At 46.2% G+C, this 25639-nt stretch overlaps 1 protein-coding gene and 1 long non-coding RNA gene across 2 annotated transcripts in view; one reads left to right on the top strand and one right to left on the bottom strand.

Annotated features, from left to right (window-relative positions):
• The window catches only part of TMEM8B (transmembrane protein 8B), a 707705-nt gene that overhangs the window by 637143 nt on the left and 44923 nt on the right, over positions 1-25639 (bottom strand). The gene's annotated exons all lie outside the window — the stretch shown is intronic.
• LOC146863683 (uncharacterized) overlaps positions 13652-25639 on the top strand; it is a 140182-nt gene continuing 128194 nt past the window's right edge. The window contains exon 1 of the long non-coding RNA XR_014976556.1: positions 13652-13770. This is a non-coding gene — a long non-coding RNA (uncharacterized LOC146863683). The remainder of the gene's footprint in view (positions 13771-25639) is intronic.

The following is a 25639-nucleotide window of genomic DNA, read 5'->3' as shown; positions in this document are numbered from 1 at the left end:
TTTACCGTGTACCGGGTCACACTTGTACTCGCCCTGTAATAGGGCACTCCATGCAACACGTGTCCCCGCATTGACCCTGGACCGGGTCACACTTGAACTCGCCCTGTAATAGGGCACTCCATGCAACACATATCCCTGCATTGACCCTGTACCGGTCACACTTGTACTCACCCTGTAACAGTGCACTCCATGCAGCATGTATCCCTGCATTGACCGTGTACCGATCACATGTGTACTTGCCCTGTAATAGGGCACTCCATGCAACACGTATCCCCGCATTGACCCTGTACCGGGTCTCACTTGTACTCACCCTGTAATAGGGCACTCCATGCAACACATATCCACGCATTGACCCTGTACCAGGTCACACTTGTACTCACCCTGTAATAGGGCACTCCATGCAACGCGTATCCCCGCATTGACCCTGTACCGGGTCTCACTTGTACTCACCCTGTAATAGGGCACTCCATGTAACACATATCCCCGCATTGACCCTGTACCAGGTCACACTTGTACTCACCCTGTAATAGGGCACTCCATGCAACATGTATCCCCACATTGACCCTGCACCAGGTCAGACTTGTACTCACCCTGTTGTGGTAAATAAAATATCACGCTCTCATAATTTTTTATATTATCAATAGGATCATGCATAAAGCAAGAGGCTGAGTCTGTGGTATCAGATTCATAAAGGGCTTTATTCCAATAACTCGAGTCAAAGGGAGAATATTTCCATCACCAAAAAAGGATCTGGACGGGACTGAAAAGTATTCTCAATATTCTCAAAACATTATTCACAGAGTACAGTATATATACATTTCTCAATTGTACATAAGCAAAAGAGCAAGAGAGAATGAGATAAGAGCATGTGGGCGTGTAAGTAGGCGTGAAGGTGGGCGTCCATGTGGGCGTCCACTTGATGATAATGGGTAATTTGTCATGTGTGGGTGGATACCTGGAGATGATTTCGCAATGTCAGCAGAAATACTTGGCAGAGATGCGCGCGCAGCAGCATGACGTGTGATTGACGCGCAACTAGAGGGTGAAGGGGACTTGACATTTAGCTCTACATGTGGAGACAAAAAGTCTGGGGGGTCAAGTCAACCTAATCCCAAATCATATCTAACATCCTATGTTTAAAGAACTATGTTATCCACAAGGGAAGGACTCTCGGACAGAATCTATTCTATACTGAGTGTGTGTGCGTGTACAAGCGTCTAAGTGTCTATATGAGATGCAAGGGGCAGAAACCTTCCATGGTAACAGGGCTATGAATTACTTGCATGAGGACAGAGAGGCCGGGCCCTTTGCTCGGTAGCTGAAGGGAATGTTTACCTAAACTACTAGACAGGAATGCATCGGCTGAGGAGCAAAGTAGATAATTCGAAGGTGAAATACAGCTTCTTGGCAGGCAGGCAAAACTGGCCGAGGCAGGCACCGTTAGCCGCACAGGGAGTAGGACAAAGTTCATGGATACAGATGCGAGCTCAAGCTGAAGCTGTCAGAGGCAGAGAGCAGGGAAAGGCTTGATGACAGAATCGGGCCTACTCGCCTGAACTGTAAAAATGGAGTAACTGAGCCATATAAAGTCGGTGGCCTTTCATACTTAGGAATCGAATATCCAGCCCATTCATGGCGGATCTGACAGAGGACATGTTGACGGTGGACGCACATGTATTTGCGTCTTCAGAACTGGAACGGGAGGGAACATACATGTATTTGTAACATGCACATAGAACCGTTGGGGTCCAAGATAGGGGACATAACTGATCAGGAAAATCCATATTTCCACATTCCCTCCTTGTCCCCTACTTGCCCATCAAGAGACATCAATCTTCATTAATCCATCGATTTGTTCATGGAGCATCATTTCTTCTTCTTTCTTCTTCCGGGATCTTGAGTGAGAACCTTGATGTGGAATACACGATGTGGCACACAGACCACAAATCGCTGGTCCACATTGTAGGCATAAGCAGCAACTGAATAGTATGAGAAAGCCAATACCTAGGGAGGATAGGACCCTCCATCCAAAGGTAGATAATACACTCCAAAACCAACCGGACCAAGTCCAGGTGCCTGGATTCTGGTGTATCTGGCTTACAATCTTATGAAGGCGAGTTATGGCTTTATATACAGATGGCGAATTTTCTGGTTTGAAAAATGCAACAGCTTGATTTGATGACCCTACAAGCTCCGCCCCTATCGGCCAGGATAACGTCAAGGACAAGACTATTTTGAAGCACAACAATCCGCATAGCAGACTGCTCTTCTGTTAAATTGCCTAAGGCGGAAATAGTTTCGTTCACTACTGCTTCAAGGGTTCTGGTTAATCTACGTATCAGCTTACTATTGGTAACTGTACCTATATAGGGAAAGAAACCTTTATTGAAATCTGTGTATTTTTCCCATGCTGCTTCAGTGTAATCGACAATTGGGAGATCTCTCTGCTGTCTATTGTGTACTAAATGAGTATTTCTATGATAATCAGGAGGAGCTAGGAAAACAGGTGGTAGGAGGAATGCTATGTAACAGGTACCATCCCAATCTAGAGGTAAGCGTATATATGCGGTCTGGCCACATATAAAGTAGGAATGACGAGAAGCTCTAAATGTAGACTTGCCTTGATCACTGAATTTTATTACAGTGGTGCATTTACTATGGCCCATGTGTATGGAGCCATTCTCTCTTATACATAATTCCCCTTTTACTGGGAATACGGACATGGCGGGCAAGATTGGTGTAGCTTCACATTCAACGTTCAGGATCATGAGGTTAAGTGTAAAATTACCTAATCCATATACTTCATTTCTTAGATCAGTTCCTGTTCTTTTGGGAAGTCCCTCCTTGTTAGGGTAGCAGACTTTAAGCAAAACTAAGTTCAGGTTTCCCCATACCCAGTTGTCTTGATAAACTGCGGAATTCGAATCTAGGGAATTAATCAAACTAAACCATGCTCCACAGGAGCCATTGTGTGTGAACGGATAGAGAAAGAGGGGCAAAACTCCCTTATAGTTCTGATAGGGGGGGAGTCGGCCACAGACCCAGCAGTCTGTAGCATTGCTAGACTGATATGAATGGTGCAGCATCTGAATAAAGGTATTGTTGCGTAAGGCAAGTCGATATGATAGCTCATAGGATGGCAGATCACTAAATGTGTGCTTTATGGTATCATTAGTGGAGGAGTGTAAAAGTGAGGCAATAGGAGGAAAAATAGCATGTAGTATTAAGCTGATACATATTATCGTGATGCACATCTTGCTCTTTTTTTATCAATATTATTGTCCAAGATCTTATGCAAGCCAGAATACATGTTCAACCGCTTCACCACCTAGTGGACTTAATTGATCAAACGGGTTCTGACTTCTTAGATCGGAGTTTAGCTCTGTGGAAACTTCTAGGGAGTCTCCTCTAGAAAATGGTGTTCAAAATCCAAAATCCAAGTTCAAAGTCTTTTTCCTTTGTAAAAGAGTGGTGAAGGTGCACTTTGACTTTAACAGCCGTCCCCGTGGTCCAGAGCACTGACTTTGGCGCCTTCCATCCAGGAGCGATGGAGTATTCTTTGATCTGGGTGTTGTCAGGGAAGGCGGCAGCAACCTGCGAACAACAAGAGAGTAGTGCAGACATCAAGGAAGCCAGGTAATCTGTCAGCATGTTACTGTCAACATAAGTAATCTTTTAGGCATTGTAGTGCCCACATATTTGGTGGTCTACCAAAGACCACTTCATAGGGAGATAAGCCTGTTCTAGAATGAGCTACTATTCGCATGTAAAAGAGGGCAACCGGCAGGGCTACCATCCAATCTACACCTTTGTCTGCGCAAATTTTAATGTCCGATTATGTCTTCCTACAAGGCCTGCTGCTTCAGGATGTCGCACACAATGGAATTTCCAGGTATACCCTAACAGAAGGGACACCTGCTTCATTAGTACCAGGACATATTTGTAACCTCTACATCTGTTTATTTGGATATAATCCATTTGGAGCACTTCAAAAGGGTGGTCAGGTGGATGGAATCCACCTTGTTCCATCGGAATGCCTTTACCTGCATTGAATTGGCAACAGATCATACATGTTCTGACCTTTTGTTTCGCTGCTGCACGCAGGTGCTTGTTGAACCATATATTCTGTAAGCTATCTATCATTGCTTTCTCTCCTAAGTGTGCAGGACTATGTGCGGTATTTATAATCACTTGTACCATCGAATCAGGAAGAAACTATGTGGATTTGCCCTTATTCATCCAACCCTGATCAGTCAGTACCCCTCCTTGTTCCGACCATTTCTTTAATTCGTCTAGAGTAGCATGTGTCTGAATGTCTTGTACATCCCTGGAAGGATCCCTAACTGTCATGGCTTTGGACAGTGATAGTATCTGTGATTTTGTCATGTCTAGTGGGGTCTGAGCTGTCTGTTTAGCAGTTCGGTCTGCCAGATCATTGCCTTGGGAAATGGTATCTGTGGCTCTAGTATGTGCTTTACATTTTAGGATAGCTATGGCTGTTAGTAAATGTATCGCTTCCAGAAGGGCTTGAATATGGGGGCCATGCTGTATCTTGGCCCCATGAGAGGTCAAGAAACCTCTTTCTCTCCACAGAATCGGTGTAAATGTTTACTCTCAGGTGCTTAGCTCTTATGCACGCTTGTGTCAGGGCGATGAGCTCTGCTGCTTGTGCTGACAATATGTCTATTCTTTTAGTCTCTATTATTACAGTATCAGTAGTCACTGCATATGCTGCCACTAATTCTCCCGCCCCTGTCCTCATGCATGAGCCGTCAACATATAGTGTTAGGTCGGGGTCTGGGAGTGCAACATCTGTCAAGTCTTGTCTTGGTTTAGTCACGGTATGTATTACTTCAACACAGTCGTGTGGTGAAACGCTTTCTGTACTGGAGGGCAAAAGGGTAGCGGGATTCAGTATGTTGCATCGTCTGATCTCTATGTGTGGTTGAAATAACGTCAGCTCATAATCTGTCAGTCTAGCTACAGTCAGGTGTTGTGTTTGTGTCTGGTTCAAGAGAACCTCTACTGCGTGTGGTACTTGTACTGTTAGAGGGTGGCCCAGCACTATCGAGTCACTTTGTCTTATGGCTAAGGCCTTTGCTGCAACTTATTTTAGGCACGCAGGCAAAGCCTGTGCTACTGGGTCTAATGTACTAGAAAAATAAGCACAGGGCTTGTGTTAGGACAGATAGTGCTGTTCCATCCCGCTCTGTCACAAAAAGCATAAACGATTTGTTGTAATCAGGGTTTGCTAAAACTGGTGCTTGACATAAAGCTCTCTTTAATTCTTCAAATGCCACAGTGTGTTCTTGAGGACTTTAGTCTTTTTGTGTCTTGGGCTGTGAAAAACCAGAAATCAATTGAATACGTTCCGGTGCCCACAACTAATTCCCCTGAAAGATCACAATAGAACATGAGAAAAAGGGGAAAGCACCATACCTATTTCCTCGGCTTAATTTCTAAGGGGGCTAATTTCTAAGGGGCTTAATTTCTTAAGGGGCTAGCGGGAAGCGAACCTCCTCAGGGGCCAGCAGAAAGCCAATATTCTCCTCCTTCCCCCCCTTTTTGACAGGAGGAAATCTGAAACAGATTTCACTGCTGTCAAACACTATCAAACCCTGTGTCTTGTCAACAATATTAATCCCTGTGTGTAGCTACTGGGCGTAAGCAAAATTATAGGAGATACACAGCGTATGTGAAACGGCGAGAAATCCCTCAAATTAATGTACAAACCTCATTGTGTTAGCTCATAAGCTGGCCAAATGACATCTCATATGCTAATGTCCCTATTACATGAACCTACACCAACCTGAAGTCAATATCAATGCTAGGAGGCCCTAATAGGAATGCTAAATCACCTAAATATTCGGAAAACCAAGTTTAAGAACAGTTGTTAATGTTGATAATTAATAATTTATCTGCTAAAGAAATCAGTCATTGTGCAATAATTTCCACCTATACAATAAATAGCCTAATTCAAAAACAAGTCAACTTTTGGGGCCACCACTCACAAGAATGAGCTTACTAAAGCAAACTTTAAAAAGAAAATCCTCTCAGATATTTTCTCATTACCCTAAATACCGAGCCTCATTTGTCACTCTGTGGTGGCAGTCCTTATTTAAAACAGGCCTTTCAAGAGTTAAGATGCGAGTGCACAGATCATAATTGTTCCTTAATGTCCAATCTGGAAACATATGACCGAGGCTGCCTGTCTATAAGAGAAAGGCAGTTATGTGAAAAATATTTTAGTCTTGCATAGCCTTTTTCTTTTGTTTCATTCATCTCCAACACCAATTAGACATACACTGATAACGTGTTGTCTGCTATTTTGACAGCATGATAATGGTAATATCATGTCTGTGAAATTTAGTAATTGTGAACAAGTTCCAGCCAAGCGCTGTGCAAAGATCGCCGTCGTCACGACAATCTCTGTACTTGCACAGGAGAACTTTGTATTAAACGCTAAACAGACTGGTCAATACAACACAAAAACAAAACATATATAAAATACATATGCCAAGCCATCAGTATACCAAGCACAGAAAGCATAGACAATTACACTAACATATATAAATGAGCAGCGATGCGCAATTACAGTACCTACAGCTCAGATGCGAACATTCTGGCCTGCTTAATTTGTCAGGCTTATAATCAATAACTTATTTACCTGCCCTATACAACCCCATCTGGCAGTGGGTCATCCCAATGATGACCGCGTCAAGTCTGACACACAGGATCAGCAACAATAATCAAAAAATGACGAACACACGAACCTGTCTCTTTTTTTTTTTTTTTTTTTTTTTTTTATAAAAATGAGCTATGCATCTTTGTACACAATGTACCCTCATGTCCTAGTCGAAGATGCATCTCACATCTTTCCTCACAGACCCGTAACCACTGGATCATTTATCCAATGCAACTGGTGGCAGCTTGTGGCCACAATTCAAAAATGTCTGAATTTGAAAATCGTTTTTATATAGGCACATAGCCCTTAAAATTCCAAGCAAGAGCAACATTTTACTTTCCGGCCAGAAGCAATATAACAATTGCTAAAAAATAAAACAAATCTTCTCCATAGACATTTCCTCGGGACACTTGTTTTGCACAGAATAGAACAAGGGAATCTTTCTCGACTTACATTTCTCAGCCGCCCTGTCTTATCAGAGAAGCTAAAAATAGCCCCTCAGCGCGGCCTGAGCCTGGGCTGCCAGCCATCTTTTTTTTGTTTTTCCTACTCCTGGCCCCAAGGCTCTCCAGCTGCAGGCATTACACAGATGCGATGTCAGAGAAGCTTTCTAAGCAGTGCCTCTGTTCTGCTCCTCTCACCGGCCCCCACCTACACTGGCTACAAGGTCAGAATCTGTCTCCGATTTCTGTATCACATTCTGCTCTACACAGCCCCCACCTTCTCCTCACTCTGAAGCTGTCAAAGACAAAAAGACTACTCAATTCCATAAAAACTGCAATAATTCGCCGAATTTAAAAATTATTTTTATATACAATTTGCTCTCAGGGGGTCATAATCTTACCGTCTTGACCCAGCACATTGGCTCACTGGACCATCAAGAACACAAACCTGTATTTATGAACAATTTGCAAATTCGAAATACCCACAATTCTTTTTCCAAGCTAAACTTTTCACTAATTATTTTTCGTTAACACTTTGTACATTAGGGGTGTCATCAAATCACAGGAGTTGCTCCTTCTCTAGCTGCACCCCTCTCAATTTCCTATTGACAACGTAGTCAAATGTTGGACCATGTAAACACCAGCTATGCGCTGTTCAGTTGGTGGGTGGCTCAAGAACCTTTGGGCTACTATATCATTATTATATGTATCGCTGTACTTGCCGTTGCACTCTAACTGGTCTTTCTACTGGGGCCACTCTTGCTAGGTCCTCTGAAAGGACGGGATAAATACCAGCAACGTCAGTATTTCTTTTTCTGTCAGCCTGCGCTCATTTTACCAGCTCTAATTCCTCCTGTAACATCTCATCCTTGGCTTTTCCAGACTCCAGTCCACTCCTCTCTGCTTCGTGAAACACTTACTCTGACCTTCTATGTGACGCCTTGCGCCAAAAACTCAATGGCATCCTTCCAAGCTGGTCTACATTTTCTCTTTCATAAGAGTGTTTCGTTGTCCATCTACTTGTCCTGCTTTTACTCGTATACCTTCCTCAACTAACACGTTTTCTCGGGCTTTGTCTGAATCCTCCCTACTTTTCTCTTCTTTTCTGAGCGCTTACTCTGTGCGTCTATGCTATTCTTTACGCCATAATTCATGTCATATTTCTGTGACTGTCTGGCTGTCTTTTTCCATAACTCTTCTTCTACTCTCATGATGCAATCTGCATCCCAGGTCCCAGCTGCGGGCCACCTCTGACTTTCTGGTAATTCCTTAGTGTAGTCTACCCATAAATCAAGAAATAATATGGCGTCTAAGCCATGTTTGTGATACATGAAGTGCCCTGGAGTGTCCCTAGGAGGAATAGGAACAGCTTCTTCGAGTACCCCTTTTCTAGTTGTGATCTGTCTTAATTTTGAAAAGAGCAGCATATTGACAACTGATCTGATACTTAATCCTGAACACACTTAATACAAAAAGGACAACAATGAACAATCATTCATACCACAATATGCAGGACGTTTTAACACATTAAACATTTAACATTTAAATGAACAACAATGATGATCGTCTGCAAAACTAATCACCAAGCATAATTCTCGACAATAACTAGATACTTCGGAATACTTGATATACTGCTAAACAGTACATATACACTGCTGAAACAGTGCAGACCGGATTTGTGTACCCAAATCCGTCTTGACCGGCACAACCTATGTGCACGTCAGAACGCCTCCCCAGCAATGGTACTCACCGGGTAGCTCGGAACGGAAGGCCTCGCAACGGAGCTGAACTGGACTCGACTCGACAACTTCAGAAAACTGCGGACATCGGACCCTCTGGACGTCGGGACTTCGAAAACCTGGTGGGCCTCTGTATACCTCGGACACAGCTCTCTCGCAGGTGGGCTCTGGGTAGGACAATCTGCGTTCCTCATCGCCTCGTATGGATGCCTGGTCGCAGTCTGTCCCCTTCATTGGCCTGAGGGAGTTGGCGGGAAGACCCGCAACGTGCGCGCTTGAAGTCCATCACGGCTATGGAAGGGGGCAAAACTGGACCTTCATCTCCGGCGTGTGGGGAAAGAGATTAAACTATTCGGGCGCCATTATGTGGTAAATAAAATATCACGCTCTCATAATTTTTTATATTATCAATAGGATCATGCATAAAGCAAGAGGCTGAGTCTGTGGTATCAGATTCATAAAGGGCTTTATTCCAATAACTCGAGTCAAAGGGAGAATATTTCCATCACCAAAAAAGGATCTGGACGGGACTGAAAAGTATTCTCAATATTCTCAAAACATTATTCACAGAGTACAGTATATATACATTTCTCAATTGTACGTAAGCAAAAGAGCAAGAGAGAATGAGATAAGAGCATGTGGGCGTGTTAGTAGGCGTGAAGGTGGGCGTCCATGTGGGCGTCCACTTGATGATAATGGGTAATTTGTCATGTGTGGGTGGATACCTGGAGATGATTTCGCAATGTCAGCAGAAATACTTGGCAGAGATGCGCGCGCAGCAGCATGACGTGTGATTGACGCGCAACTAGAGGGTGAAGGGGACTTGACATTTAGCTCTACATGTGGAGACAAAAAGTCTGGGGGGTCAAGTCAACCTAATCCCAAATCATATCTAACATCCTATGTTTAAAGAACTATGTTATCCACAAGGGAAGGACTCTCGGACAGAATCTATTCTATACTGAGTGTGTGTGCGTGTACAAGCGTCTAAGTGTCTATATGAGATGCAAGGGGCAGAAACCTTCCATGGTAACAGGGCTATGAATTACTTGCATGAGGACAGAGAGGCCGGGCCCTTTGCTCGGTAGCTGAAGGGAATGTTTACCTAAACTACTAGACAGGAATGCATCGGCTGAGGAGCAAAGTAGATAATTCGAAGGTGAAATACAGCTTCTTGGCAGGCAGGCAAAACTGGCCGAGGCAGGCACCGTTAGCCGCACAGGGAGTAGGACAAAGTTCATGGATACAGATGCGAGCTCAAGCTGAAGCTGTCAGAGGCAGAGAGCAGGGAAAGGCTTGATGACAGAATCGGGCCTACTCGCCTGAACTGTAAAAATGGAGTAACTGAGCCATATAAAGTCGGTGGCCTTTCATACTTAGGAATCGAATATCCAGCCCATTCATGGCGGATCTGACAGAGGACATGTTGACGGTGGACGCACATGTGTTTGCGTCTTCAGAACTGGAACGGGAGGGAACATACATGTATTTGTAACATGCACATAGAACCGTTGGGGTCCAAGATAGGGGACATAACTGATCAGGAAAATCCATATTTCCACACTGTAATAGGGCACTCCATGCAACGTGTATCCCCGTATTGACCCTGTACCAGACACATTTGTACTCACCCTGTAATAGGGGAATCCATGTATTCCACACTACTACACTCAGCCTTCCTAGGGCTCTCCATGCTTACACCACAGCACTCATCCCAATCATAGGATAATACATGCATTATCACCCCTCACCACATTTCAGGACAGGACCATATATGTAGCACTCATCCCTTTCATGAGGCACTCCATGCACACGTTTACACTGCGGACAGCCCCACCAACTAGGTAGCAAGCTGCTTACATCACTCTTTCTTACCTATACATTCCATAGACACCAGACAGGTGCAGACACTCATCCCTGTTTTATGGCATTCCATGCATGCGATCACTTTAAGAAACTTCAGGAAATCAACATCTCCGTTGACTGCTCTGCTACTTCTGATGTTGGATGGGCATCCTTCCCCGTGCCCAAGCAATACTGTGCTTGTCATTATGCTGCCACACAGACGACCTTGTGGCAGTCCGAATAAAGCTGTCTTATCAAGCAAACAGTACCTCCAAAAAGCTGCATTTCAGCACTTTGCTGGGAACAAAGATGTGCTGGTGACTCTACAATGCATGATTGCTTCTCTATTTTTCTCCTTCTGAAAGGACTTCAGTGTTTCTTTGTAACTAGTTCAAAAAATAAACAAGAGAGTTAGGACAGTACGTGGGCCGTCCTTGTCTCAATGTAGTATTCAAATAACCAACATAGATGGGCCACTAGAGAGTGACTAGTTAACCAAGTAGTGTCACACACCACAGGAATTGTTTAAAAGAACCCCCACACACAAACCTAGTTGGTGTCATGCTTCATCATTGGGTTCCCAGTTAGGTAGCCGAGTGCAGCCCAACTGTGCCACGACACCTGATTACAGTGGAGCTGTTTTTTGTGTGATGATGTAGTGAAAGTGATGATGTTAAAAATACCTCTGGGAAACTCACTATATGATACTTTATTTCCAGTGGCTCAGGGTATGTTTATAAATAAGGCGGATCATGTTTCAGAACTGTAAGTAAGTGTCTGGATTATCCTTAGGTCAGGTCGACATGTTTCAGCTCTTCAGAAAAATTAAATGGAACTTTCTTCAGGACCTATTAATGTGGTGATTAATGTGCAAGAGTGAAAAAGTGAGTGGTAAAAATTAAACCACATGTGTAATGTATTTTTACACTCTCACTAAGGCGTGCTTATCATGCAGTGATGGACTAACCATGATTATTGGTCCATCGATAGTAAAAATATCGTAAATCACGGAATTCCCATGGTCATACGTTTCCAGGGCGGGAAGAGCTCCTAATTAGTACTTTTGTCTCGGTGCTCCTCCGCTACTGAACCTACTTTGGCGTCCTCTGGAACGGGATGATCTTTGTAACTAGTGCCATGAGGCCCTTTCTGAGGCAGCCTTGCGCTTTAGAAATCATTTTAACATTACAGAACATAGCTGCCAAACTTCCCTGTTCCAATAATGATGTGCTGGTCCAGCCCACTTGTTAGGTCTCGCCAGAGCCAGCATGCATTCGCTGCTCTGCGAGGCATTTAGTAAGGGCTTTTGAGCTCTAAACACATGCTTGTGCTTTTTTTTTTATTAACCTGCAATTGGCCTGTGCATGCGTCTTTCTTAAAAAGACAGCACACAATTGGTTCAAGGCGGGTGATTGTCCCACCTTCTTTGTTCCCTGGCCTAGGGTGCTTGGGAGCGAGTATCAATGCCATCACATTCGCGTTAATTGGAAACAGATGGCGCTCGCATTTTTCCTTGTTTAAAAATGACTTTACTTTCTAAAGCTAGTGCAGCGTCACCGGCTACAGGCGCTTCGTGTTGGGCGTCAGCATAGCGCCTTCCTGCAGAGCCCCCAGGGGGAGCTTTGCTCTGGAGAACTTCCTACAAGCTCCCCAGGTGCGGCTAATGTTCTGGGGGGGGGTGATTATCTGACAATCGGTGACCTGAGCTAGTGAGTAAACTTTCCTCATTAGACTTATAGACATGCAGATTTCGAGGAGCCCCGTGATGATTACGTTCCCCCCGCCCCTCCGGACCCCTGTAACTACATGCAGCGCCTGCATGGCTGAGCTGCCAAGCACTCACCATCACTTCCTCTAATGAGCATGTTTACTCGCACAGGCCCCACTGGGTTGTAAGAGCACATGCTGTGCGCGAGTAATATCCCCCCGCTCCCCTTAGCTATTTATGACCCGTTCTTAATTTGTTGGCATTGAAGTTTTTATAGCGCTAACTACACCAAAACCCTCAAACCCTCTACTCTCAGTGTAGGTATACGTATGTGGCCACCCCCTATTTAATTTGTTGTCTCATCCTCTTCACCCCCTCTTTACTTCCCTGGGTGTATGCATGTGTAGCTCCTCGTGGCCCAGTACTGTGAGGTCAGAGGAGGCAGCTCTCAGTACTTCAGTACACGATGTGTGTGTCGACAACCCCTCTCCTATTTAACTCGTTGTCTCCTTCTCTACACCCTCTCTTTACTTCCTCAGGTGTACGCATGTGTAGCACCTCGCAGCCCATTACTGTGAGATCCCAGGAGACTTCTCTCAGTACTTTTGCACACGTATGTGTGTGTTGACGCCCCTCTCCTTTCTAACTCGCTGTCTGCTCCTCTGCATACTCTGCCGTTTGTCCTCTTTGCTTCACCCCTCCAGTGAGCCGGACCTGACCTCTTACACATACCTCCACAGTCCACACTGCACTGGGAACGGTTATGCTTGCTCCCAGCCCCTTCCCAGTTCCTCTTGACATACCCTCTCCTCACCCTCCCTATTCTGTTTCTGAAAAGAAGGGCTACTGAGACTGGTGTCCAAGATCAAACCTCGAGCCCTTTTTATGGCAGCAGCTGTTGCATTTGTGCTGATTTCATACACCTCTCTGTTTTTAGGTTCCACCTGCGACAGTGCATGCCCTGCTAGTGCTTCGCTTGCGACAGAAATTGTATACAAGGGGATCTATCTAAGCACAATGTAAGTCAGGAGCCTGGAAATGTTTAACCATCGGTAGTGATTCGGAACAACGAGTTTGTTATTACCTGCCCGCTCAGCGTCTAGGCACACGCAGAGATCTGTGTGCCTTCTCCACTACATCCCCCGCCCTAGTTGATTGTTGTCCTTTTACGCAAATACACTTGGTATGTGGCCTTTGTTTCCCCCAGGGTTCGCTGGCCAGGTAGAAGGGAGGAAGCATGTGCTCGGCATTAGCAGTTCCCGATCAGTGCGCGTGCAGGGAGGGCGCGCGGCGAGAAGCACCCAGGGAGCTCCGCTGCGGGGGTCTGTAGCGGAGCGGGCCTCTAGTCAGGTGAGTGGCCGGGAGCAAGTCAATATGAGGGGGGAAAGTGGCGAATTTGATTTTCTTTTCTTCTTTTACATTCAGCTGCTCTCGCAATGTGTTCACTTGTGTACGCGTTATGGTAGCAACACCGACTGTCGAAGAGGACGTTTATTGAGTGTGCCATGTGCTTTCTTATACCGAGTTCACGCCAGACGACTTTATGGAGGTGTTTAAGGAACTCGGCTTCCTATAGGCTAATGCCATCGCTTAATTTCGTTCCGCTCTGTTTTATAGCGGGGACCCAGCCCCATATCATGAGAGTGCCCGTCAGCCCGTGTGGGTCTGTTTCTTCATAGAGCACCAAAGCGCGCAGACACTCGTAGTTTCACGTTTTGTTTTTAACCTTAAAAGTATGGGACTGAGGCCAGAGCTGGTAAAAAGCCACTATGATGGCAAGGGCCAGTTGACAGGTCTGACTTCTTGGTGTTATGTTTGTTCGTTTGTGGATGAAATGTCCTAGGTTCAGAGGTGGCGTCTTTTCTGCCTGAATCCATGTTGTATTTCAACGCCCCTCCTTCACTTGGCGTGCAATCGGTGCCCAACGCGTAGCGCCTTCTTTTTCAGTCTAGTGTGGTTCCTAGTGACTTACCCCACACAACAGAGCCCCCGAGTCGTTAAGGGTGTCGTTCACTACGGTTCTTTAAACTGCAGGTCGCTCAACTGCAGCGCTTATCTCTTCAGCGACCGACGGCTGCAGCTTGAAGGTTATTGATGGGCCTCTTTGTATTTATAGTAAAACATATAGACCAGGAGATGGTATCTTTCAATAGAGACAATATCTAAAATGAATTGCGAAGAAGTTGCCAGCAGTGCAAGTGCAGAAAAACTAGAAGACATTTTTAGGTTAAAATATTTTTTTAATCAGGTTTTTCAGATGTATATAATGTCGTCTTCGTTTGTAAAAGGTAACAAAAATGCTTGACACTTTTTATTATACCTTTTCAACATAATGCACAGCAGCCACAATGCTCTACAACATAGCCAAAAGTTCTGGCTAAACACATACGGTCCCAAAGGCGAGACCTATTGGCTATGCCAATGCTTGTTTTTCTTTGAAATCCAGGGCTTGCAGTCCTGTTTTGCAATGGCATAGACATGAGTACAAGTTCCAGAATTGAAAGAAAAAAACTGGACTGGAGCAGCAGATCACTTATAGACCCGAGAAACTTGGCAGGGCTGGTTCCTCAGTCTTGGATGGTTCATCCGTCATAGGAAAGCCACTGCGCAGTTGGCAGGCTGTTCCATGAATCTTCAAGAGTGTGCAGATTCCCAAATTAATATTTCTGCACACAGAGCACTGCCGGAATTCAGGCATCGGCTGAAGTTCACTCGGTGTCGCGGGCTCCAGCAATCTACTGGGTGCCAGAGACTCCAAATGCAGCATGCAGATCTCTCTCCTGCCTTGGAGCCAACATCCTGCGAGCAAGCTGCCTTGTGGCCGGCCCTGGCGCATGCGCAGTCATCACCGAGCTCAGGTGGATGCTGTGAATTGAAAGAAAAAGCAGCTCTGTCTGAGCAGCAAAGCTGGGCCTCGGGCACCGGGTCCAGCCTACAAGGGCTCTCCAATAATTGGGGGCATATGTACAATAAAGTGGCGCAGCGTGTTATTAAGCCAAAAAGGCTAACAACACTCTTCGTCACTTTAGAACTGCAGGGCTGCACCATATTTACTAGAATATGGTGCAGCCCTGCGTTTTTCCCTGCTCTGGCATTAACTTAAGCTGCCAAGCGCCAACGCAGGCACCCTTGCACCATAGTACAAGGGTGCCTGTGTTGAGGGGGAAATTGTTTATGTGCAGGAAGGTGTCCCTTCCTGCACACAAACAATCTTTAAATGCCGTATTGTAACTTCTATGTGTACCGCTTAATGCAGCACACATAGAAGTTGCAAAACGGCATTTTTAAAAAAATGATTGTTTATGTGCAAGATTTGCTGTTTCTATGTGTGCTGCACAAGGCGGCAAACATGGAACCAGCAAAAACTAGGAGAAATAAAGCACAACCCCCATTGCCCTCCCCTTTCATGCTAAATACAGCGTGAACGGGGGACTTATTTACCAAGCAGCGTTAAGCCTCATTCTGTGCCTTAATGCTGCCTTGTAAAGAAGGGAAGGCCCCTATTGCCATCACGTCACTGAAAGTTACGTTGTGGTGGTGATAGGGGCTTGTACATATGCCCCTTGCTTTCATGCAGGGAGATACTTCATTACTGGTAGATTACTGAAGATGATATGTGTAGACTTCCGGATTCTCCACCAAGAGAAGGGTGAGTTCCTGCCCAGCCTCCGCCCCACTGATCATCACATTCACACGATGACATCCCTTACACACAGCACTAACAGTCCCAGCTGGGCAGCCGCCGACCATGAACGGCATTGAAGAGACAGATGCCAACATCAGGGTGCGTGGATATGGTTTCAAAGAGGGGGAGAGAGTTTTCAGAAACACAATAAAAGAGATTAAGGGAGACTGGGGGTAGGCTGTACTCAGAGAAAGAAGGCATGCAGAAGGTGGAGGTTTGGGGGAGATCAGTCAAAAAAGTGAAAGAGAAAACTCAAGGTCAGACCAAGGTCAGATATTCATGGAGAGTGGAGGGAGGCTTTGGAGAGGGCATGCCACCTGAGGATGGAAGCTGTAGAAAGATAAGACATGTCTGTCTGAAGGATAGCGCTATACTAAGCATTCTGATAGTCGTGAGAATGAGGTGAGCAGTCTCGCTGTTTCTAGCATTGAATTCAGTTGGGACTGGAATGCCCCCTGCAGGGCACATGGGTGTGTTCCCCTCCCTGAGTGCACAACACCTGGTATCCTGACTTTTATTCTGACCCTGGCGGCATGCTAATCTAACGTGTGCACAGAAGCCTAAGCCTGCCCCAGACAGCGCAAAGTCCAGGACATGTCCTGTGACCACCATGAGGGGGCGCCATGCCTGCCCTCAGAGTGGATGTAGGACCGCTATCCATATCCTGGGTTCAGCATAAAAGATAGCGGTGGCAGCATTCCGTGTTTTGTGACCTGATGTAGTTGACCAGACCTTTTCATCTGTGTCAACGATAGTATGAAATGAAAGGACATTTGTAAAGCGCATGGCTACCAGAAGGCCTCCCAGCGCTAGGCGGGCACTCGTAATCCGACGGGGCATCAGAGTTCAGGGAAAAAGGAGGGTTTTGAGTTGTTTCCGGAAGGCAAGATGAACAGTCTCTTTCCTGAGGTGGAGGGGCAGAGCGTTCCAGAGCCTGCCGGCATTAAGAGAGAAGAGTTGACCGCCGCTTCTTGCTCGTTTGATTCTGGGGATGTTGGCCAGGTGGATATCATTCGAGCGAAGTCCCCTCCTAGCTTTGTAGGGCTGAATTATCGCCGAGAGAAGACCTAATGACCCATCTCATTTGACATTGTGCTGTTCCGTGAAATCCCGAACCATGTGCTAACGTTCTGTGTTTTGCATGGGTAATGTTTAAGTAGCGTGTGTGTAGTCGTAGGTTTCTGTGTGTGATTGTTTTGTGACCAAAATGTGGTCGCAAAACATTCACATTTTATCATCTACTTCAAGTAGGTGGTAATCCATTTGCAAATGGGAAGGGGTTGCTCAGGGACCCGTTCCGCTTTGTGAATGTTGGTGAAAATGTTTTTTAGAGCAGGAAGAGGTCCCACAGACCACTCCCTACTCTTAAAAAATGAAAAGAAAACTTTTAATTTTTCTTTTTTAACCACATCCCATTTTCCTTTAAGGATAACAGGTTATATGTTATTTTTTTTTTTTAATGATTGTTTTATGTAAAAGCAATCATAGACAACGTGGTACCCAGCAGTTCACCATCCCTGTGGTTTTTGTAATTCCCAATTTGTTGCACACCGAGACCTACCTCATTAATATTCATGAGGTAGGTCTATTTGCAACCTTTGGCAATCGCAAAATGTGTTAACCAGACATTTGTACATGGGTGTTTCTGATTACCAAATAGCGAATCGCAGAATTTTGCTATTTGGTAATCATAAACGATTACCTACGTACGTCTGGCCCCTGTTTCCATGCCTGCGGGTGGGGGGCATTGGGGGGGGGTCTCACATAGAGAAGCTCAGGCTCAGAAGAGTCTCTCTGGAACCTGCCAGCCTCCAGCCCCCCACCTGGTATCACTGAGCAGAAACCTAGAAGCTCCCTGTAACACCGGCAGGTGAACTGCCCCAAATCACAGACTGCTGCCCAGAACTGCCCTTCATGCAGATCTACCTTACCAGGCAGTCCTAGCCATAAGCAACGCTCCTTCCACACCAGAATGCTGATGGACGTGCACGTCAGGCCGTGTGAACAATGGTGGGCGCTATAATTTAAAGCGCCCCTCCACGACCCACCCGTTTTTAAATGACCAACGCTTGCGTACTGTCGACAGAGCCGTTTCCGGCGATCAATTTCATTGAACTTCCAATAAAACACAATATATATATATATTTTGGTCGGTAAGAGCGATAGCAGACGTCTTTGCGCGTGACGTCACTTCCCTGCCTCACAGACGTCACAGCGATCACCATTCAGAAATCGTGCATTTCTATTTTCTTGATTACATAATAAGAGAAAAAAATGCTAAAAATGGAACAGTTGGAATCTATTGTCCCTATACAGTGCCAACGTAGCGCCTGGAAACTGCAGTGGAACGGAAGGAGCCCTGGCGAACATACTTTCTCGTTCTACAGGCACGAGCCTAGCCTTGGAAGTGTGTTTGAGACGTCTACTTAAACATTCTGTTTAAGGCAGTTTTATATTCAAATTGATAATGTAAAACCAGGCCGCAGAGACCTACTGAGTTGTAATGAGAGAAGTGAATTTCATGCTAGAGCGGTGCCATTCACGGCTGGGCAAGCAGGGCTTCAGGGCGCCCAGGCCGAGCCGCCATGTGTGATTACATTTAGAGCACAATTTCAACACACAGCCCTGGACACCCGAAGCGCAGTCTGAGAAAGAGACATTCCCTATCCAGAAGGTGGAGATATGGTCTACGGGGGAGTGGCCACCATTGGTGCAGCAGGGCAGTGGCTCAGGGGCCCATGGCCACCACTGGGGCAGCGGGGCAGTGGCAGAGGGGCCCATGGCCACCATTGGTGCAGCGCGACAGGGGCCCATGGACACAATTGGTGCAGCGGGGAAGTGGCACAGGGGCCCATGGCCACCATTGGTGCAGTGGGGCAGTGGCAGAGGGGCCCACTGAACCCCGATAATTGCTGTATACAAATACCCCTTCCTTGTGGTGCATATCTTGGAGAAACTGAGCCTTTATGCTGGAAATAGACACGGGGACTCGAGATGTAACTGTTTTCTAATGTTTCCTTATTCCTGAAACTTTATGTCTGTAATTTGAGGCCATACACTAAATGCTGTATGGAATACATGTTGAAGGAATTTGATATTAACTCCCTGCTAAATACCATCCTGTGACTTTCAACATGTCTCTAAATTTTTTGCCCTGAAGAAGTCCTCATGTTTTGGGGTGAAACGCGTTGACTGTGTCCTTGTCCCTGTTTTAAGTGCAAGCACAAACATAATGACTGATCACTCCAAATAGGTGTGTCTCATGATGTGTGGTGTAAATGATAGAAAATCCTTGTAACTCTGTTTTTTGACTCTCCCCGGGGTATGGGGCCCTATGTTAAGGTTCTTCTAACTGTGCACTTGTATTGGAGGGCTTAACCCTCCTGTTGTGAAACCCCAGAAGTCACAGGGGGCATTTCTCCTGCTTGCATCAGGACAATGAGATCCTCTCTACGTGACTGATGGTCTAGGGGCCAATGAAACTTTGGGTTCAAGATACTGACATTGTAATCCCAGCTAGACCTTCTGACTCCATTGTGTGATCATGGGCAAATCCATCATCTTCCTTTGCTCTATTGCCTAACCCATCAAAGACTGATACAGAAATATTCTTCTTGTCAGAATATCACTTAGCCTAAAAATTGAGTTCTAAATATCATTTACAAAAACATTACCCCACTCAGTTAATAACCAGATTTAAAAAAAAATATAGTTATGAAATAAAATTCATATCATACGATTTTCCTGTACACAATATTCTAACTTACAACCCGTGAGACACATAACTGTAAAGTGATCTTTGAATCTTTGAATCATAAACCAAGCCCTCTGAAAGTTTCAAGATACAATGTACCTGCATTTTTGTGTTTTTAGGTCACGCCTCAACAGCGCATGTCCAGTCTCTTCAGTGGGCTTGAGGCCCGCCCATTACAACCATTAGGTTGCTTCATTGTCACTCTCATTTCCTTGTTTCTCATTGGTTACCTGCCATAAGCTTCCTTCCCGTTCATGTGTTTGTACTTTGTTTACTCTATCTGTTTCATTTAGCAAGTTCAGTCTCTCAGGAGGCTGCATTCAAACAGTCTGTTTCTCTGTGTGAGCCCATTCCTGTCCCTCAGCGGGCTCTGCTAGGGCAGCTTGCCTTTCTGTGAGAGGCCCGGCGGGTCTTTCAGCAGGCTATGCTTGTGAACCTTGTCTCTCTTAAGAGGCCAGAGCAGTCTCGCAGCAGGCTCGGCTGGTGTCTATGTCTATGTCGGGGTATTTGTATAGCGCAGCTTCTACTCCAAGGAGTGTCCTGGGGCTAAAATGCCGTAAAGTAGCGATGGAAGTAAGAGCGCACTCTGTCAATTAAATATCTGGGTAGAACCATCTTCATCAGGACGCAGAGCTGGCAGCAACCTACAAAGTGAAGTACGCAGACAATCAAGAGATTGACAAGCACTATCTTTGAGATATTCTGATCCAGATTGCTCTGGTTAGCTGAGCCAGTTCTGTCTTCGGTGTACTCCAACTCAGCATTTTTCCAGATAGGTTTAGACTGATTGTCTGTGTACTTCTTTCTGTAGGATGCTTCCAGTTTTTTGTCCTGATGAAGAACCAAGATGATTGTTCTTGAAAGGGGTCGAAACATCGACACTTAATGGGTCTGCCTGTATCTTTAAATGAAGGACCTCCAAACTCAAATGCTCATACCCTTGGGTTTGCACTTGAGTTACTTATGTACCCTATGGGTGATGGCCCAATGTACATATTGTAAATACTCATTCTTTGCACTTCTTCTGTTGCATTATACGGCTCACTGTACTGCACTTGACTGCGTCGTCACTAACAGCACCTACGTTTGACTACATTATGATGATCAGTTTCTGTATTTGTTGATTGAAATACAAATGCATTATCTTCATTTTCGGGTATGATTTGTCTGTCTTCCACTGCTTTCCTGATGATAACATTGACCTATTAACAGATAAAAGTATTCCAAATAATCCCTGGCAGAACTCTTTTTCTATTTGTAAAAGACACCTGTGGGCGGATCTGAGATCTGATTGACAATGTTTCAAGCCAACGGCTGACTACCCAGGAGTAAAAGAAGCCAATGACTGAAGGAGGCTGATCCAAAGGCCCTCAGAGTGGGCACGGATGCCATCTGTAAGTCATCCTTGGCGTGGGCGTCGTGCACTTCAAATGAAAACAGCGCGTCTCCTACTTTCACATCACATGCGAGGTGCTGACGGTTCACGAGTAACTCTAATAATGATCACGTGACCAGCACACCGAGTTTAATAAAAGGTGTTAACTCACACCCACATGAATGGCGCTCATGACACCAGTCAGACACATGCATGTTTGGATTAGTTCTTCGGGGTCTCAGACATTACAAACAGATCTGTGCATCATGTGCATAGCCGGCTGAGCTATCTTCCCCCCATTGATGACACGTGTATCTCTAAAACAATCCACGGGAAACCGTCTACAGTGCAAGCCTGTAAGGCTGCAGATTGCATGCAGCGCGCTGCAGCAGGGATATTACCCCCCTGAGCTATTTTACATTATTAGAAGTTGACTCGTGCTGGCTACACGTCTCCTCAGTTGGTGTCTTAACCCTCTGCGCTATGTTACTATAAGATGCACTTGGCACTAGGTATGACCAATAACGCATTTCTATGTATGCATTTGTGAGGTATAGGATTCTAATCCACGTGCTCAGGCCACGCCTTTACGTTTGTAGGCCACGCCTTTTTTTAAAGGGCCTGGCTCTTAGGCCACACCCCCACCTGAGGCCCTGGCCCATCTCCCCTCACCGATGAATTTGAACCTTTAAGATACTATCATTTCTGAATACTTCGGGGGACATCTTCCAAGAATGCAGTGTCTCAGTGAACCCTTGGGGCGGGGGGGGGGGGGGGGAGGCAGAGGGGGGTCCTTTTCTAGGGAGCCCCACTGCTCTAGGGGTCCGCCTTCATCATAGGACAGAATCTGCTCTGGTTCCTGTACCCAACTATGTACTAAATAATGCATTTGCTGCGGGGTGTAACACCCTAAACACCCCCCACAGCTACAATCCTGGCAGTGAACACCTGTGCATGCACACGCATTGGTGGCGCTGGGACTTTCTGGTTGGCTGAGGCGGTGCCCCCAGCCAGGCAGAATCTACAACTCCCGTCAGGGGTGGGTGAATACACACACTGTATAACCGGCGCTCATCTCCGGGTAACGTGGCACTGAGCAGTCAGGCTTACCACAGAGGCAATGTGTAAAGCATTGGTACAGCACACAATAAACACACGGAGCATCATAAAAATGAAAAAAAAACTACACACGTGGTGTGTAAATAAAGTTTGTATTAAACACACACATTAATTAACACAACATGAACATCATGTATTTATGGCCTAATCACATTTGGAAACATCACTAGCAGTACTAGGCCGAACCGTGTTAAAACGACATCAGTAATATGCACACTTGGGAAAGATTCAACTTTACCCCCAGCACCCTTATGCCGTGCGGAACGTTGTCAGAACTAGGCCGACCCTGACAATTATTACAATTCAATAACACACAGTTTTAGGGTGCGCCCCAGATCACAACAATATCACAAATGTGTACACACAGATAATTACAACACTTTTAAACAGCACGGCAGGCCAAGGCCGCATGGGTAAAACCCAATGTTAAACGTAGTACAGTAGCAAGGAATCCATTTTTAAAGCAACACTGCCATGCGGTGTGATTAAGAACAGGCGGTCCTCATGAAGCCACTCCCATACACTCACTCAGCGCCGCTATGTGGTGCAAAGGATATCAGGCAGGTCCGTATGGAGTGCACACGAACACACAGGGACACAGCACTGTAATGCGGTGCAACGATACCCGACAGGTCAATAGATAATACAAATGCGGACCCCGTGTCCCAAGCCCTCCTCCACCCGTCAGCTAATCCCGACTACCCTGCGCCCACAGGTTGCAGATAAACAACCCTCCCCCTGATACTAGGCTGACTGCAGCCAGAGTCACACCTAGTCAGGGTCCCAGGGAAGAAGGTGGTGGTAAGTAGCAGAGCTAATTAGGCGGCAGTTGACAAATAGGGGTTTGGCTGAGACTTGGGAAGTTCACCCATGGTATGCAAAGCAGAAGCAGGCTAAGAGAGATACTCATTTAATTAAAGGGTCCCACAATTGGCCTTCCGGCACCAGCTCAGTTCAGCGAAGCACAGGGGCGGGCTCTTGCAGTGTCTTGACCCACTTCCAATCGCTTTAGGAAGTGTTCCTTTGCCCAGTCAATTACTCTCACCACCCAGGCCCAATTCGGGCATTACTACCGGGCAACAAAAAGTCGTTGGGGCCGGGTGAGGAGAGGGTAGTTGATCTACTGCAGTGAGGGCACAAAAGGTACAATCAATGAATGGGGGGTGAAGCAGGGGATGCTCTTGGAAGAAGAAGGCACCCCGTCAGATACATGCTAATCAAAGTAGCACCAAGGTACTCCGGGCACAACGGAACACGAATCTGCTCCTCTGCTCATCCCTGGAAATGAGGTATAATATATTGTGAGCGTAGATACAAGTCTCACCAGACAGTTTCAGTCACACACAATGAAGAGTAGCAAACTCGGTACCTTCCTGGAAATGAGGCACAACATCTTGTGCGAACTGATCTGAGGCGCACCAGAGAAGGGTTGCAAGTTTTGAACCTCGCTGGAAATGAGGCACAACGTCTGGTGCTGGTTGATATGGGTCGCACCAGACACTACCAGTCACACACAACGAAGAGTTGCAAATTCCATACCTCCCTGGAAATGAGGCACAATGACTGGTGCACATTGATACGAGTTGCATCAGACAATTCCATTCACAACAGGCGCAAGTTTAGCAGTGCTGCATGAGGTAGAATGAGGTACTGCTACGGTGATGCCCGCCCTCCAAGGGTTGCATCCTGTTAATTGGACACAGCATGCAATGAGCATGCAGACGGCATGTAGCACAAGGGAGATGTGGCACGATCGACGAAGCCGGCCACGCTGGATCCCGCAACTGGTGAATACGCTCACCACCAAGAGGCTTATGCATGTTGAGGCCCCCATGATGCAGGGGCCACACGCCTTAGAAGCGAACAGTGCTTTTGGGGCTCTGCACAAGACAATCCAGTCTCCAGGCACAATACTTAGTTCTACGCTCATGCTGCACTACCAACTGGGATCCAGCAGACGATGTGGGCACTTAAGAGGGCACCGCTCGTCAGGGGTCACACGTAGATGGTGTGGATCTTTTGTGGGAGGTCTTTGATGTCCCTGAGACCTCCACAAGAGAACAAGGGGCAAGCCAACAAGCCTTTGGAGAGCACACTTCAGGGTGCCACTCAGCAGCAGGTAGTCATTCCAGGCCAGCCTCTATTTTGGAAGTGTGCACAGTCCCTTCCAATGGCAGTCTCCTCCTTGTGCACAACAGAGTCCTCTGGCAACGTGCACCACGCAGTTGCATTGTATCTGGATCCACGTCCCCACAAGTGTATCTCTACCCTGCTGAAGCCTGGCACCAGTAGTTATACTGTAGTGTGCCTTTGAAGTAGGGGTGATTCAGAAGGCTTCCTTTGAACCACAGATGCCTCCCCTGAATGTTAGTCCTGTCTGCAATGAGGCCGTGGAATGCAGATCCTAATCTTTAGTGGGGCCACAATCTGGCTCTAGAGACCAACTGTCATAACCTGTCCCTCCAATCTATCCAGCCAGGCCCTTAAATGACAGAGGTCTGTCTTTCCAGTTGCATGCCCAGTGTTTAATGGCTGTTTGCTGGCGAATGCACACATGTGCTCCCCCAAACTCCACTTTCTAGAAGTGGCATTTCTACGCTATCCATGACAAATTCCACCTCTACCACAGGAGAGGGTTTGTCATTGTGAGTCCAATATTAGGGAACATTATGAGGCTGCTCCACTGTTGCAGCTTAAAGTAATCCCAGCCATTGCCCCATGTTAACCTATGGGAAGAGCAAACCTCACAGGAAGTGAAAACACACATGGGGGTTCTTCACTACCTGGGAAAGGAACATGTGTACCTGCCCTGCCTTTCACCTACCACCTGCTTCACCCCTCAAGACTTACAATAGGGGAGCTCTAGTGGCAGTGAAAGGTCCCCTAAGCAGTGGCCAGAGGTATAGAAAGGTCAACTTGAGCATAAGGGCAAATGCACACACAGGCCTGCAATGGCAGGCTTGAGGCATGTTTAGAAATATCAGGTAAGCACCACTTCCTGACATGTGTAGGAAGGGCGCGTGCACTTTCACACTGCATTTACAGTAGGAACGTGCCCAGAGACCTAATGCCACTAAAAGAGAATCAGCAAACTTCAGGAGGAAAAAAAGCTAAATGTTTTAGGGAAATCCCCTAAGAAGGGCCATGTCCAACCTACATGCACGCACGTGCACGCACGTACACGCACTCACACACACACACACGTAGTCTGAATGGCCACGGAAGAGAATCAAGAGCGCTTCTCAACAGAAAAGCTATGACTTCCCAGTTCTCGTCTGTTTAGGAA

The sequence above is a fragment of the Triturus cristatus genome, chromosome 2_1 (genome assembly GCF_964204655.1).
Source record: "Triturus cristatus chromosome 2_1, aTriCri1.1, whole genome shotgun sequence".
In the NCBI taxonomy this organism is placed as follows: Eukaryota; Metazoa; Chordata; class Amphibia; order Caudata; family Salamandridae; genus Triturus; species Triturus cristatus.
The sequence above is the reverse complement of the archived record's forward strand: the minus strand, read 5'-3'. Positions and strand labels throughout refer to the sequence as shown.